Below are 13,060 nucleotides of genomic sequence, written 5' to 3'. Positions count from 1 at the left end.
TACCTCCAAATGTCACAATATAAATGAAATTCTATCACTATTTATTTGGCAACCTGAGACTTCTCCTAGAATCAGGTTTCTACATAGGGAAGTGGTTCCTTCCCCTAGAAGAGGCTGTAATCTAAGTAGTTCTTAATTAACTCCTATTCCTGTTGTATAATTACCCTTCTGCTCCCATCCTCCTCTTTTCTACACTTCCAAGATGTCTTTATTTTCATAGCTTGGTAAACTTTGGGTCCTCAGCTTGCTGACCTCTGTGTGGACCTGCTGAGCATCCTGTTGTGCCGGGGCAATCAAATAAAGCCGGAGCAGCAGCAGGAACAGGAAGAGCGTCAGGCTGATGGGATCTCTTTGTGGATGAGGAGCCTCTGATGACAGAAGTGTCTTCAAATGACAAGGTACCAAATCCCTGCACACAGAGGTACCTGCTAGTAAACTTGGATTTGGCTGATTCTCTAGGGAATAGTTTGCTGAACAGAGAACTGTTGTTAAGCTCTTGGAGGAGAATTTAGGAATGTAGAGCGTGAGGTTGCTAAACTACTGTGTGGAGATGTGACCCAGCTGCATCACCCACAGTCCCACCCTGAGCTGGAACATGTCAGGAGAAGTCCCAAATGAGATCACCTTTGCAGAAAAAAATGTATTCCTTCAGCCCTGTGTAAAGCCTTATTGAAAATTATGTACTTGAGGAGGGAATTTTTCCTCCTTTCATCTGTTCTGTGAATTTGTGGAGATTAGAGTGTGTTGATGAACCCCAGAATACTGAGTTTTCTTCTGCAGATGAGCTCAGACATGTCCAGAGTGTTCAGTATAACAACATAAATCCCACAGCATAAATGTTGGGAGAATGATATTTATGTGCTTGTAATTCATTAATATTGTTTATCCTCTGGCCAGTGAGTAGACAATTTCATGTTCAGTGAGTGTAACTGATAAACTGTGGAAAACAGGCTGATGAATGAGTTTATTTTTTACCCTGCACCGTGATTACCCATTCAGTGACACTGTTACCTCTGTGTGTTACAGACCCTGGAGGATACACTCACCCTGATTTTCAGATTTTCCTACCCTGGAGAGCTGGTTCCTGGCGTTGGAGCTGCGCTCTATTCCTCAGCCTGGTCTGAACCCTGTCCCTGTGAAGCTCCTGTCAGCTCATCCCAATTCTGGGGTGCTCCAGCTGCTGAAAACAGGCAGCCCCACCCTGCAGAGCATCACAAGGGATCACAGACACGTCTTGTCCAAGTATTTCGAAGCCATCACCAAGAGTGTCCTGGAAGAGCTGCAGACTGTGGGGAAGGACAGAAGCCAGGTCTATCCCAGGAAGTCTCACCAGCAGCAGGCTCTGGAGGAGCTGCACATGTACATGACTGCAGCCCAGCTGAAGGAGATCCCTTTAACCATGCTGCAACTTCCTGAGATGAGTTTGACTTGTCAGAAATCTGAAAAATCCCCTAAAATAGGGAAGCAGTTAAGCTTCTATGGACAAATCTTGGTGCAGCTCCTCACAGACAGCTACCAAGGACATCCCCAGCAAGGAGAACTTCTGCTGTCCGCAGAGCACGTTCAGGCTTTGGGGAAATTGATGTCAGCATCGGCCAACAAAGATTTGGAGTGAGTTTTCCTTCAGGCTCTCCAGAGTGAGCCAGTCCTGGCTCTCGCAGGTGGTGTCGAGGTGCAGGCTCACTGTCTTGCCCAGTGCTCACACACCTCCCTGGCCATTGTGGCCATGCTGATCCAGCACTCCAGGACTCACCTGCTGCAGTTGGAGCTCTGGTGTCTGAGCAGTGCCACTGGGAAGTACCTGAGGAAGCACATGGAGAGCTTTCTTCCGCTCGTTCACGTGTATTTGCAGTGCAGAGACCTGGATGGTTTCAGCCGACCTTCCACAGGTAAAGGCACCTCTGAGCCCTGCCAGTGATGCAGGAGCCACATTCCCTGTGCAGGATCTGCTGGCCTTAAGGGCTGGCCATGTTCACAGCACAGATAAAGGTGATAAGACTTGGATGTCTGACCTCTAGTGACTGTCTTGGAAGTAAGGTGAAGAGCTGTTCTGAGGCTTGCCTGTTAGACTGAAGCCAAGTACTCTTACAGTTACTGCTGCCCAGATTTCTCTTTTGAAGCCCTTATTTAATGCTTAGTGATTGTGGAAATTTGTCATTGTGCTTCTCCTGGTTTAGTACAGGATGTAAAACCTTTTTCTCAGGCATGGATAGAAGAGTGTCATATATACAATATTATTTTTTGTTATTTATCATATACATAATCTTTATATTGCTGATATTTTTTGTCTATTTTATGTTTATCTATATCTTGATATATTATATATTTGTATGTTTCTAATTTTAGTATTATTTATTTAAAAGCTCCACCTCTAACTAAATACAAACAAAAAAACCTTTATTTTAAATGATACTTAAATATATGTCTCCATTTATATTTTTCATATTTATATCTTTAATATATCTCACCAAGATAGGGGACAGTCAGGGAGGAGCACTGGCCAGCAGTCAGACATGTGCAAGGCTCCTTTAGCAGAGGAATGTTTACAGATAGAAGCAATTCCCTCCTTTGCATCTCCTTTTTATTTAACACCCCCCATAACTCAATTGCTATCACAAGGAATGTGCAGTCCTGCCTTTTCCCTGCACAGTGTTTGTACAGAGGACCTGGGCCCAGCAGGCACCCGTGAGTCATTGAATAAATCCTGATTTATATATCAAAGGTTCTCCTTCTGGCACTGCATGTTTGCAGATCTGGGCTGGCATATTCGACTCCCCTCACGGCCACAGCCAAGAACAATTGATCAGATTTTGCAGAGAATTCCCACTAAAACTTAGGTACAATCAGTGAGCAGAAAATCCTTTGGGGTTTAGCTCCGTCTCTCATCTCTTCCAAGTGGAGGAAGATGGCCTTTTGTCACACATCACAGCAGCAGTGATGGATCAGGGCTTTTTTTTTTTTTTTTTAATTTAATAAAAGGGGTATAAAAATAAACCAGGTCTGATATAAATGTCTCCAAAACCCATTAAAGCTTTTTAAACCCAAGATGACCATCATGGTTCCCAAGTTCAGTCTTCTATTTGTACTGGTTTTGCTATAATGAAATCAATCAGGTTATTTTAAGAAATAGCAAATCATCATGACTAAACCTCTGGCTCCTCGTTATTTGCACTTACAGTCTCTTGTAGGAAGGTCTGCGGCCTTTTTCCCATACTACACTGGAGAGAGGATGGACATTAATGACACACATATGCACAAACAGTCTTTCTGGTTCTTCAAAAACTTTTAAAAAGCCTGTAATAAAAATGATATAAAGTAATATTGTGTCTCAGACTGTTCAAGAAAAGGGAAAGGAGAGCTTTAATGTCCCACTGGGAGATGTTGAATAAATCTTCCCCATGGGTTTGCACACAGTAATAAAATCTTTTTGTCCAAACAAAAATCAGATTTTTTTGATCAAACAAGTTAGGTCTGTATGAGAACAGCTCAGGAGACTTTCAGGGCACACAGTGAGGATGGCAGAGTACAGAATGTTAAAGATGAAGTGTTAGTGCCCTGAATTATTGCTCTGATGTAGCCAAATTTTTTCACAAAGAGATGTAATAGTTTCTCCTCCTTGTTTCCGAGTTCCCAAGCCATCCTGCAATTCATCACCTGCACTAGTGCAGAACAGCCTGACGTGGGTCAGTAACATATCCAGCTCCTGAGCTCCGAGCCACACGTCCCTGACCTAAAGAGAAGTCAGGAACACAGAAACAGCTGTGGGAGAAAGATCAGACAAAAACCTTCTTTCCCTGTAGGTGAACTCCGATCCACTCCTCACTTCCACTGGTCACCCCAGTGTCCATTCTGCTGCCCACAGTGACCCCAGGCAGGTCCCTTTGCCTTTCTCCTGCCCCTCTCCAGCCCGAGGCCGCTCCTCTGCTCGCTCTCCCCGGCCTTCTTTTGTTAGAAAGATACTGGACAGTAAATCGTACAACAGGCTTTAGAAACTGCACAAAGAATAAGAGATCCAGACCAAACCCAACCACCCCCACCACTGCTCCAGCCCAATTTTGGGAGAAATAGTGATAGAGTTTATAAATACTCTCCTTCCATGCTATTCAGTCCTTAGCTGCACATCCCCAGAGAGGATTTACTCCACCTTTTGTTCCTGACAGCACCTCTCTCTCCAGCACAAATCCCACTGGTCACGGACACAGATGCAGCAGACCTAACGAAATGGCTCCGGCAGCACCTGCAGTTCCCTGCTCTCTGTTCCCTGGAAGGGTCATCAGAGTGCTCGTGGCAATCTCACCTCAGTGCAGAAGTCTAAGGATCCTGGCTTTCACACTTGTGCTCTCATTGCTCACTATGGGGTTTATCCATGATAGGTGACACCAATGCAAATATAAAAGTGCCCTATTAGTCAATTTTTATTCCTAACTATTTCGGACATTAAAAAGATGCTAATTTTTCTTATTGCACTTTTTGCTAATTTTAACAGAACCATTTTCATCCCAGACCCTGCTTGTCAGTTATTCAATCCTTTACCGCTGGACTTTCCATAAAGAGACACCCAAGGTGCTGCATCACAGGAAATCCCAAAGAGAAACCCCTCCAAAACCTGACAGAGAAAGGTTTCGAGGCGCTCCAGAACACAGTTGTTCATGCCTTGTCAGGCCACACCAATTCTGTCACATCCACCTGAGCTGTGCAGGTGAGACAAAGACTCCCCTTCCTCCTAGGGAATCGCTGTCTGAGACCACGCATGTCCATCCAGGGCAGGACCTGAAAACAACGTGGGAAAGGCAAAATGAAAATGTTTACTGTCAGAAAATGAGTAAAAATAATAATAATCAGAACTTCTGGACAAATTTAGTAACATCACTTTCATATGATAAATACAGGCTGTGCCCGTCCTTCCAACCCAGGTGAAAACAGGAAAGAACTACAGGAAAAGCAGAATCCCCTATTTGGATGTATTTCCTAAAGACTCTTCTGCATTGAATGCTCTTTGTGTTCTTTGTGCTGCTAAAAACATCTCAGGCCCATATTTTATGAGCCACAGGCAGGACAAGGTGAGGTACACCTGAAGAGCCAGAGAGACACAGGACCTTGGCACACCAAGGATAAGAGCAGAGGAAGCAGGGGAGCTGTGGGGGGAGAGCTGGAGAAGTGAAGGAACAGGCATATTCTTGTTTACATTCGTCAGTGCTGGGAATTTGGGAAACTCGTGGTGCTGCATGCATCGAGGACATAATGCCCGCAGCTTGGTTGTTTTCCTTTGCTGATAACCCTGGGCTGCACCCCCTCTCCAGAGGAGCAGAGAATTCCTGCAGGCTAAGGGTGAGTCTGGTCCCACTCCAGGAGTGTGTCCAGTAAAGGAGGAGAGTTGTGTGGAGGAACTGACCCCAGAAATCAAACCCCACAAACATTGAAATGAACTCCACTGAGCTGCAACACCAAGCCTTCAGAGCAGGCAGAGGCACGGGGCGCAGGCAGGACCGACAACTACCGGGGGGCGGAGCGAGAGGCGGGGCCGTGCGGTTCTGGGCGGGGCGAGAGGCGGGGCCGGGAGGTGTTGGGCGGGGCGAGAGGCGGGGCCGGGCGGCCCCCGGGGCTAAAGCCGCTCCTCTGGCGGGGGCTGCGCCCGGAGAACCGCGCCCGCCCCTGCCCGCCCAGCGGGGCTGGCACCGGGCCCGGGCGGCCCCCGAGCCCCCTCCGGAGCGCACAGAGCGGCTGAAACGGGTTCGGTTCCTGCTGCCGCTGCCGCTCCGGCACAGCTCGGCTCGGCTGTGCACGGTTCGCAAAAAACCCAAACTAAAAAACACCCAAAGCCCCAAAATTCCACTGTACAACCCCCCCAAAACCCATCAAATTCCCAAAAAAATCCAAAAAACCCCCAAAATCAAAGAATTAAAAATTCCCCAAATCCGCCTCAAAAATAAAAAAAAGATCCTCTAAAAGTACCAGAAAAACTGTAAAAAAAATTTCTTCAAAACACTTTTAAAAATCCCTAAAAAATACCCCAAAACAACATTAAAGACCCTCTAAAAAAAACCACAAAAGCTCTTTAAAAACCCCTTAAAAAAACCTCAAAAAGCCCCAAAATTCCCATTTAAAACTCTCCCCAGAAAACCTTTTAAAACCCCCCAAAAAACCACAAACCCTCTGTAAATCTCCAAAATCCCGCCAAAAAAACTCCTTTAAAAATCCCTTAAAAAAAAAAATATTAAAATCCCGAAAAATCGATCGGCAGGCATTAGCGATCGAGCCCGGAGCAATCAATTGGCAGGCATTAACCTTATTACCTTATTTAATGGGGATTTTTGGGATTTTTTTCAGAATTTTGGTGGGTTTGTTGTTTGTTTTTTGGGTTTTGTTTTTTTTTTTTTAATTTAAATGGGATTTTTTGAAAGGCATTTTTAAATGAGTATTTTGGAGGAAGTTTGGAGTTTTTAAAGAGGTTTTGTGGTTTTTTTGGAGGGGTTTTTAAAGGTTTTTGTGGGAGGGTTTTTAACACCGGCGCGCTGGCGGCAGGCTGATCCTGACAGCTCCGGCAGCGAGCCCGGCGCGGACTACAAGTACCGTGAACGCCGTGTCAGGGGCGTATGGGTTCCGTAAACACCCGCGGAGCCGCACTACGAGTCCCACAATGCCTCACGCCGCCTGGTGTCTCTGCTCGGGTCCCGATTTAAATCCAGGCAGTGAGGAAAATGGCGGTGCGGAGCTGAGTGTGGGACACGGAGATGTAGCTAGGCTTTGGCTCATTTCCCAGGTGAGTGGGGCTTGGAAGCATGGAGGAAATGAGGGAACGATCGGAGAGAGGGGAGTTCTAGTTCGCGTTTCTCTGCTTCCCTGGTATGGGACGGCGACGGCGGAGGGAGAGCTGCCTCTTGCCGGGGAAGGGAGAAGCTTGGGGGTGGCCCTGAGGGGCGGATTTTTTCTGTCTCTCGCCTCTCTCCTCAATACGAACGTGGCTCCCTGAGGGGAGGCGGAAGGGGACCGTAGATGGGCTCTGTGTGAGGAGAATTCCCAGGCCTGGAGATGAGAAGATTCCCCGGGCAACGTGTCACTGCCTTTACCTCTTTCTAGCTATTGTAAGTTCACTGGTGGCTGAGTTTTGAAGGGGCATTCCTGCGGCAGTCGGGGGAATTGATGCGCGGACTAAAGGCTTCCCGTATCGCTGTGTGATGCATATCTAAGTATGGTGATTTGGGGTGGAGGCTCCTCGTAGAATACAAAGAGACCTGAGGTCACTGGGGACTTGGCTTTAGAATCGTCTGACCCACGGTTTCTCAGAGCAGAAGGCGGGGTGTGGGTAAAATAATTCGGTTAGAATGGCCCTCCCTGCCATTCATCAGGGCTTGTCCGGTACCGAGGCGGTTCCAAAGACTTTGAGACCGCATTCTCCTGGTCATCCTATAACCTCGGTGAGTTTTAGACCTGACTTCACTTGTCTCCTTATCCCTGGTAATAAGAAAAGGGATGAAAAATCCTGCAACTGAAAGATCATTTTCGTGCCTCTTAACCATTTCTGCCTCGTAGTTGTAATGAAACCGTGTTGTTGAGGGTCGCGCGCTACTGTAGGTGTTAGTGTTTCTGGGATATAGATAAGGTTAGAGTGAGTTAGAATGTAGCGTGAGGTTGAGATAATTCCCACAGTTCTCTTCCTTTGGTTCTAAAGTTGGCTCTGTTTGTGGTTTTTGCGCCTACTCGTAAGCACGGTCAAATTTCCCTTTAAAAGTGAAGTTTCTCTATTTGTCAGCTCATATTCAGACTCATTTGAATCCTCTATATCTTCTTCCCCTTTTAGATAGAAGTTAACAGAAAATGTTCTAACTGCACTATCAGGACAAAACAAAACGAAATCTGAAAGTGTGAGGGATGGCAATATCTAGTGTACAGTATCTGTAATCCAGTTAAAATGAATTCTTACAATAAGCTTAAGATTCTATCATCACTACTATGAAAATAAATATTTTCTTATGGAATATTTCTATCTTAAATGTTCTGCTTCACATGAAACAAAATTGTATATTCTGAATATAAAATAGAGCTTCACAGAAACTAGTAGTATAGGAGTGAAAACCAAAGAATAAAAGCTTGGGTTTAGAGAAGAGAGACAAAATTGGATGCTTTTTGGGAGGTTCGGGTTTTTTGGGTTTTTTCGGTTTTGTTACTTTTGTTTTATAAACAAGATTGTGCATTATAGCATGCAAGTTATATTTACTGTTAACTGCTGTTACAATGGGCTGTTCAACTGACTGTTGTAAAGAATTTCCTTCAATTCTGTTACTACTATTACTGTATTATTTTTTTTTAACTAATGCCAATGGATTTGATGGATCCATTGCTGACATGTGAAGATAGAAGCTGAGGGATATAGGAAGCAATAGACAAAATAAGCTCAGCGTTCAGCCTCACTTTAAGTACCTCTCCTGTTTCCTGATTACAGTGTATTGTTGCCAGTCTGATTTTATTTGGAAAATTACTTGGGTGCATTTTGGGCATTATACCATAATGTATAGCTGAGACAAAATGCAGATTAGGAAGAAGATGCAGATCTATTTTATAATAGAACCTTATCATCATGGTGGGATTTTTTATATTAATAATGGACAAGAAATCACAATCAAAAAACCTTCAAGATTAATCCCTGTGGTACAGCTTCATAGAGAAGGTGGGGGGCATTTTTATTTTTCAAGAACGCTGGTAAAGAAAAGGTGTGTTGATTATGTTTGCCTGCAGAGTTAAACCATTTGTAGCATGTGAAAAGGTATTGGACACTACAGTCTGACACTACAGGCTGCTTCAGCTCCTGCATTTAAATGAGTCTCTCTTGAATAAGTGATCTTCAGTGACTGTATGATACAGGATCTTCTGCATTTCATGTTCAAGCTTTTTGAGTATTTAGATATATCTGAAATATTCTTCTGACTTGATTTAATAATAATTAAAAAAAAAAAAAAGGAGGAGAGTGGGGTGGGAGGATTAGTATAATTTATGCCAAGGATATAAGAGGGTGGTGAAGAATGTCTAGCCTGAATGCTGGAGCAGCCTGCCTATGCAGGTGTTTTCATTTGTTTCCCCCCCTTTACCCCTGGCTAGATCGATTGATGTTTCTAGATGTGGGGTATTAGGAAAGAGGCAATTGTGAAACAATTTGTCTGCTACTGATTTAAATCTGTCATGGAGTGTATTACCACTCACTTTGATTTTTGTGTGTTGCATTTAGTTGAGTGAAGGTGCAATTATTTTGTGCACCATATAAATGGGATGCATACTTCATATGGATCCTGTTACTAATACTTAATTGGTGACTTTTTAAATTCGCAGTTATCAATAAACTAATTTTTGAAAAGTGAAACAAAATTGCCTTGCCTTCGATCTCATGAAGGATTTTTAGTCTTTTGTGTTCAGTGTCTAATAACAGAATGCTCTGCCTCACTGAAACATTCCAGAGTGAACAGGTAATGGAAAAGAAGTTGGATTTGGTGACTTTTGTTGCCATATCTTTTAATGGAAGGGTAAAATAAAAGATGGAGCAAAACAATTTACAGTGAAATACTTATTCTCTCCAGTATTTTGGGGAAATAATTGTTCAGGACAGCCAGTCAAGAAAAGAGTTCTCTGTTCTGTGTAAGTAAGTCCAAAGAACTAAATCTAAATCAAAGATGGCATTCTTCTGGTTTTGCTTTGTGCATTCAATTTGTAATTCTAACACTTTACCTGTTGCCCTGTAGAGTATATTAGCACCTTAACATTGCTGGGTTTGTTGCATCACGTTCTCTGGAGGCTAGTAAGTCACAGAAAGAGATAAACCGTGCTACTTGCTTTTTGCTGCTATGTGTGTGTCTGAAGGAGTAGCAGTTAATATAGTCTATGTGGATAAACTTTTTCTGAAACGTTTTAGACAGACATTAGGAGCATACACAAATGTGCATGCGCACATAAACAATCACTATACGGAAATGTTAGTGTTTTTTCTGAATCTTATGGAAGAACTAGTAAAGGTTTAAAAATTAATTTCTTGTGTTAATAATGACAGCTTTAAAATGGTTTTCCATTTTTGGCAACTTACATCTTAAGGAGATGATTTCAGACAAAAATTTTCAATTTCTTTGCCAGTGATCTGAATAGGCTTTTCAGACATATTACTCTTTAATATCTTTTCTTTCCCCATAAAGACTATGCTAGAGAGGTTAGGTGGAAATAGGGAATTGTGACTTGATTTGCAGTTCTTTTTGTGCTCGGTCCATCTTTGCTGCTGCCATGAACTAAAGCAGACATAGGCAGCATCTTCTGTTATAGTACCCTCCTCATTTTATCTTCTATGGCAGCCTTTTTGATGTTTAGAGTAGAGATTTCTGGGTCAATGGGCAGGACGTCAGTCAGTATATGGCTTAACTTTCTTAGGTAGTAATTGAAAGAATCCCCTCCTGATCAGTATTTCAAATGTTTATCTAGTCATAGATCCAAAGATAGTGCTAATGGCAACAAAAGCAAGAGTACTTTATCTGCAAACCATTCACTTTATTAAAATAGAGCAAAGCCAACATCTCCTTTTAACCTAGAGTGTACATTTGATCCATCCTTTTAAAGGAAGGCAGTTTTTCTAATCACCGCACAGAAAATTGAGAAAAGAAAACATCTTCCCTGGCTGAAGTAACTTTCAAATACTTTCATCTTACAACTGTAGGTTTTTTGTTGAAGCCCCTAATCTTTGATGTACCTTCAAGGCTGATGAATAAGATTTGTAGTGGTAAGGTATAGAACTAGTGCTAGCAAACTTGCCAGACTGGGATTGACTGTGTGAGAGACAATAAGCAGGTAACAGGGATGATGCGTAGGATTCAGGAACAATGGAAAATGAGTGCAAATTTGGGAAAGTTGATGGACAGCAATCACTTGATAGTAATAGAATAGCTTGTGTTGTCATCCACTGTAATTTCTGTTCAAAAGTACAGCTGCAAGGTAGTTTTATCAACTGCTTTGTCTTCTCTTAACCCTCAATCTCTCTGCAGCTGAACCTCAAGTGACTTCTGTCAAGATTACACAATACACAGTTTGATAATATTTCAACTTGGCCAAGCAATTCTTTTGGTATATGAGCAAAATTTTTCTTTTCCCCCTCATCTTAGCTCCGCTTTGTAGTGATGAAACTTTTGCTTTAAACTAAAGAGAAGGTCTAGACAGAAGTTCTTTGAGCAGTATATTTGAGGAAGCTTTTTAAAAACAGTGGAAATTTCCAGGCTTCACAAAAGAAAACAAACAAACAAGCAAAAAAAAAAAAAAAAAACACCACACCCCAAAATCACACACGCAAAAACCAATAATCCAAAAACCAGCCAACCAAACAAACACATTTAGGGTCGGGTTTAATAACTGCTTTGCAAGAAGAGAAATATGAAAAGGAACCGCAGACATTCTGGATGTCAGCCTGAGAAATTTTCCACTGTTTTCTTTAATAACATGCAGCCATGCTTTTATTGCCGGAATTTCAGTTAGGAATCTTTTCCAGACTGAAACTTCAAGCTATTTGGTGAGCAAGTGCTTGCTGAAAATCAATTGTCAAGAAATAAAATCTCATATGCAAGATTGTGCATAAACCACTCTCATGTTGGGTATCAACTACTGATTATATTACTTCAGTTTCTTGTTTCACAGTGTGTTAACTGTTTTTGTTTCTACATGATCACTGCTAGATGACAGTACATCTTTTCTTGCTTCTGGAATTCTAGACCAACATTTCCAGTAAGGATTGTATGCTGCTAAGCTAGAAACCTTCATTATCTTATCTTTAATACACAAAGGAAGAAAGACAATAGGAAACACATCTTTTGTAAAAGAGTTAAGTCTAAAGACCATTTAATGGTTATTTTTAAAAATGATTGTAGTTTCAGATACAAACTGAAGGCATCTACAGGTTCAACCTCATTTGTCTACCTTAAAGCTCTTTTCTGAGTAAGTTGCTCTTATTAACTAAAAGCTACCTGACCTTTTTCCTAGATGTAGAGGACTCTGTACTCGGAATTTGTCTTGTCTTTCTGTCACTACAGATATTTATTGTTGGCTTACGCTGTTTTGGGGTAGGGCCTAAAGAATCTTTTGCATATTGGTTTGGGGGTTTTGTTTTCTTAAATGCCAAGGTGGGAGCTAAGCTACTGTATTGTGTAAAAAGTAAGCAATATCACAACAAACTCTTGTCTTTCTAGTATTAATTGAAAATATAAAACCAGAACCCTTTACATGCATTTTAATGTAATTTTGTCTTCTTAAGACAGCATAGTACACTTTAAGAGCTCTCAAGCTAAGTCAGGGCCATTGTGCTTCCTTTTCTGTTACCTCTCTTTGTTGGGTTACTTTATTTTTATTTTTTAATAATTATGTAAAAATTTCAACATCTGACTTCCTGACTGCTCATAATCTTTTCTCACATATTCAGTTACTGCTAATGAGAATTCTAATGACTAAAGTTAAAAGTAGAGTACCTTGTTGAACTTGACATGAACCTTAATATGTTTTCCACCTTATATAAGGATTGTGTTGTGAATTGTTCAATTGGTTACTTGCTGATTGAAAGTACTGAAATTACTGCCGTTGCTTTGTATATCTGTTGGATATCTCATATAAAATTATTACTTTACGAATTTGATATAAGGTTTAAGCTTGAGATGGGATTTCTAAGTCATAGTGAGACTTCTTCTTCCTGAAGGCAAAAATGCATTGCTGAAAACATAAGACAACTGAAATGTGTTTATTGTCAAAGCCTAAAACCAACTTACTCTGTTTATTTGGACTTTGGATAAAGTTAGGGTGGCAGATGAGATATTTCATTATAGTGCTAGATGCTACCCCCTTACAGAAGTTCCAGTGTTCTTTGAGCTTGGTTTTACATTTATCTTTATTCTGCTTATTGCAAATTCTTTCATTGACTTAATTGGTAAGTTTGCTAAATACTTGATAGAAATTAAGATTGATCTTGACTGAAACAACTCTGCACTGAGCAAAAGCTTAATGTGTGAAGATTTGGTCAACTTAAAGAAAAAAAATTAAATACTTCTTGTTGTTTTGG

General features: G+C 41.8%; 1 protein-coding gene across 3 annotated transcripts in view; it reads left to right on the top strand.

Annotated features, from left to right (window-relative positions):
* The first annotated feature begins 6,620 nt into the window (after positions 1 to 6,620).
* The window catches only part of NCOA3 (nuclear receptor coactivator 3), a 52,653-nt gene continuing 46,213 nt past the window's right edge, over positions 6,621 to 13,060 (top strand). For all 3 annotated transcript variants that reach the window (XM_079321726.1, XM_079321724.1, XM_079321725.1), the window contains exon 1: positions 6,621 to 6,760. The gene's annotated coding sequence lies outside the window, so the exon portion shown is untranslated. The remainder of the gene's footprint in view (positions 6,761 to 13,060) is intronic.

Source organism: Erithacus rubecula, assembly GCF_903797595.1.
Source record: "Erithacus rubecula genome assembly, chromosome: 18".
In the NCBI taxonomy this organism is placed as follows: domain Eukaryota; kingdom Metazoa; phylum Chordata; class Aves; order Passeriformes; family Muscicapidae; genus Erithacus; species Erithacus rubecula.
Note: the sequence above shows the minus strand (reverse complement) of the source record. Positions and strands in the feature narration are given on the sequence as shown.